Below are 4614 nucleotides of genomic sequence, written 5' to 3'. Positions count from 1 at the left end.
TAATGGTACAGATATTCAAATTTAATATTGGAGAAGACCCTATCTAATAGCCTGGTGAGAACCGCTGCGCCCGTGGGGAGCCTGAAAGGCATGCGGTTGTATACATACAAAATTCCAGTCAGTAGCGAAAGCAGTCAGGTGTTTTGATCCTTCCGCCAGAGGTATCTGATTATAGGCTTGGTTAAGAGTTAAGATGGTGAAGAACTTAGCCGTACGAAACCAAGAAAAACATGAATTCAAGTTGGGAAGGGGTACTGATTGTAGAACAACCTTATGATTTAATGCCCTGTAATCAATTACTGGGCTGAAGCCGCCTTGAAGTTTTGGCACCAGAAGAATGGGTGAAGAATATGCCAACTTGGAGGATCGAATGATACTCTCCCTCAGCATTTGGTCTATGATTTCCTTCATTTTAGGTGGAGGTAGCCAGTATGGAGAACATCTTACGGGGACCGAATCCGTAACCTTGATCTTGTATTCAATTAAGTTAGTTGCACCAAGATTTCCCGAAAACACGTCGGAAAATGACTGACATAATTTACAAACGCAACTAGCTTGATCCTCGGGTAGGTGCCTAAGGTCTAACGACATCTCACTCTCGGCAGGCGAAATAATAGATGATGCTACAGAATTACATTTCAAAAGAGGTATGTGGAAATTACTTCTAAATTTGAATGTGCAGGATTTACTTTGAAGATTGAGCACGATACCGGAATGTGACATGAAATCTGCCCCTACTATCACAGGGCATGATAAACTTTTAGCAAGAAATAACTTACATTTCCACATATATTTTGAAATACAGTGAAACCTCGGAATGAGAGTACCTTGGTCTACGAGTGTTTTGCAAGACGAGCAAACATTTTAAATAAATTGTAACTTGATAAGCGAGTGAGGTTCCGCAATACGAGCGTCACGTGTGCCTATGTTTTCCCCTCCCCTGTTCGTTTGTTGAATGGTTGAACGAGGTCTTTGGTCCTGAAGTGAAGAAATACCTTTCAGAACATAATCTGCCCCTGAAATTCTTGCTGTTTATGGACAATGCTCCTGCTCATCCCCTAGGCCTTGAGGACGACTTACCGGAGGAATTCAAGTTTGTTAAGGTTAAGTTCCTTCCTCCCAACACCACTCCACCACTCCAGCCTATGGATCAGCAAGTCATTTCGAACTTCGAGAAGCTATACACCAAAGCACTATTTCAGCGATGCTTCGAAGTGACCAAAGAAACAAACCTTACCCTCCGAGATTTAGGGAGAAATCATTTCCCCATCATGAACTGCCTGAAGATCATCGATAAAGCCGGGGATGGAGTCACCAAGAGAACTCTGTTCCGCTTGGGAAAAGCTGTGGCCTGACTGTGTTCTTGGACGTGACTTTGAGGGAATTGTTGGTGACAATGAGCCCCCGATTGTCAATGATACTGTGTCCTTACGGAAGACCATGGAGGTGGAGGTGAATGTCGTGGACATTCAAGAGCTGGTGGAAGAATATAGCCAGTAACTGATCATCAACGAACTGATGGACCTGCATCGTGAACAGGAGGAAGTTATTGAGATTTCGTCCAGGGAAGAGGAGGAGTAAAAGTCAGTGGAATCTCTCACTTCAACTGAGATTCAGGAGAAGTGCAAAATGTGGGGAAACAAAATTTTTTTTAGAAAAACACCACCTGAATAAGGCTGTCCACCGGAATAAGTCTGTAGTAGTGCGAGCGATGAATCGGTTCAATGACAATACAATGTCATATTCTCGTAAAATCCTCAAAAAGAGGCAAAAGCAACAGTCATTGGACAGGTTCTTCGTTAAATTTGCACGAAAAGAAAATTCCAGTGAGCCAACGGATAGCAGTGATTCCGTTCGTAAAATTCGTGCCACACACTAACTCTTCTCATGTCATCTCACCAACAATGATTCTGTTGTAAGGAGAAGTGCACTTTAATTTATTTTACGTTATATTTTGTTTTAGAAATGGTATCCGAATAAATATTTTTGTGTTGTGGACGAATCATCTGCGTTTCAATTGCTTCTTATGGGAAAAGTTGCTTTGATATACGAGCACTTTGGATTACAAGCATGTTGCCGGAATGAATTATGCTCACAATCCAAGGTTCCACTGTACAAATTTTGGCATGGATAAATCCTAAAACTTCTAGGGGAGAAGAGTTAGCCAAAACACACTTTACAGAAGAAACATATTCAGGAAATTTACAACAGTACTTCAGCTTGGAATACCATTCTCCTGAAATAATAGAGCCAACAGTTCCTGAATCTAAGAGGGCAGTAACAGGTTCATTGTTTATTTCAATTTTGAGGAATGGAACAAAACCTGGAGTATCAGAGGCAATCTTGAGCCACTCTTTGGGACCTTCAAAGATGGTCTTAAGTGATCTTCCCTCCTTGAAACATACGATGACAGACTTAAACTGGGCTGAGGCTTGAGATGCAGGTAGGGGCGAGGACTCAGCCAGGCACCCTTGTCATTTTCTATTGCTGAGATTAGCAGAGGTAGAACCCGAAGTAGAACAAGGTGTAGTATTTGATGAGTTACAGTTCTTAGTCAGCTGTGTGAATAAAATCTGCATTTGAAACACCCTTGAGAAGATGACTCTCCATTTTTAAGTCTGTTGGTATTTAATAGAGGACACTTATTTCTTAGATGGTCCACCGACCTCCACGCATAACATTTGTGGGGAGAGAAGGTTCGGCGAGGGGATGGTAGAGAGATATTAGAAAATGGTGGTGGTTCTCGAGCGACTCGTAGAGTATCTGCTCTATTGGTGAAAAATATCTAATTCCCTCCATGGGAATTTAGAATTTTCCATTCAAGTATCTGCATATTTCACTCCTTCTGCCGATACTGACATGGCCTTAAAATCCCTGAACATTTGCAGACGGGTAGCGAAACACAAGTATGATCTACAAGATGGCGAGATCCCTTCAATGATGATTTGTACAATTTGACCTTCAGAATAGTGCAAGGCAAAAACTCTAGTATAAAACTTAATATCCTGCATAAAGTCTGCTAGGTTTTAATCTAGCCTTTGGACTCGGAAGTAGTATTTTTGAATTGGGGATAAAGGGCATGGAAGGTTTCGATGGAACCCCTTTCCGATATTGCCTTAAAAACTTTATCTGATAGAACCCAAACAGTGTAAGGGTAAATGATCTGCAAGATTTGTGAATGTAAGAGGGCAAGCACCATGGCATGATCCTGAAATTCTACTAGAAATCTTAGGAATGCTATTACATCATTAGTTGAGTTAACTGAAAATCTAGCAATCGCTTTAATAAGTAAAATGGCTAATGGCTGGGGTAAGCTGCTACAACTTGTGGATATTATCGGAGGGGCAGCCGGGGTTTGGGGGGGGGGAATCGAAAGCTGCATTACTAATGAAAAATGGCAATGATGATAGGGATTGCCAACTAGGTTTACAATTTGTTCGCATGGGCCAGAAGCTTATTGTTGCTAGACTGATTCGCCACTGTCTGAGGACTTGTTCAGATCCCCTTCCATATTGACATGTAATGGGGCAGCAGAGTCATTCTTCCCACTCGCAGACCCAGACAATTGATTAACTTTACTGGACAGCTCGGAAATGCCTTCAGCCAAGGAGTTGGCCATACTGGAATGTTCATCACTGATTTTAAGAGACAATAAATCCTCTACTCTGTTATAGAAATGAAATAGTCTAGCCTGAACACATTCAAGCTGGTTACCAGGGGGCTCACGTCCTTCAAAGACACTCAAAACAGAAACAAGGTCTGCAATGTTAGTGGTGGTCATTGATAAAGCATCACCAACTTCCTTCTCTCCATACACAGGAATAGTAATAGGTAAATCCAAAGAATCTTTGTGTCTCTATGCATCTGTTACAACCGTGCCACCAGTCTGAAACTTTCTAAAAGCTAGTTCATAAATTTCTTTCTTGCGCAAATACCAAGGAGCCATAACTTCTCTAGAACTAGACAGGATGAAAAAAAAGATTTTGTCAAAATTTGGAAAAACCGAAAAATTTCCAGTGTTCAGTTTCAAATTTTAAGGAAAGCTGTCAAAAGGGGCTTTGTCCAGGCCCATTGAACACGCTCTGCTATCACTTGTTACAGGAATATCCTGGATCACAGAGGAGTAAGAAGCTGCCGGGGTGAATTAACTAGAGCATAAGTTAACACAACAAAATTCGAAATGTTAATTCTTTCCTTTTTTTCTAAATTTAAAATGTGATAACTAGATCTGAATGATTCACATTAGGCAAATGCTGGGACTGTACCTTAATTAAGGCCACGGCCGCTTCCTTCCCACTCCTAGCCCTTCCCTGTCCCATCGTCTCCATAAGACCTATCTGTGTCGGTGCGACGTAAAGCAAAAAATATATATATATATATATAGATCTGAATGACCAATAACTTATAACAAGCTCGTCAGCTCCAACAACAATGACTTAAAAGTCCAAAACATCAGGTACAAAACTTTAGAGAATTATCAACATAATATACAAGGGGATGAACATTATCACTCTTGAACAGGTACACTATTTTATAAGAACATGTTTGCTCCACTAATCTACATAACCTAGGAGTCTGAACTCAAAAGTTATTACAGTCCAGTCTCCCAGAGGC

Source organism: Anabrus simplex, chromosome 1 (assembly GCF_040414725.1).
Source record: "Anabrus simplex isolate iqAnaSimp1 chromosome 1, ASM4041472v1, whole genome shotgun sequence".
NCBI classification, from domain to species: Eukaryota; Metazoa; Arthropoda; class Insecta; order Orthoptera; family Tettigoniidae; genus Anabrus; species Anabrus simplex.
Note: the sequence above shows the minus strand (reverse complement) of the source record.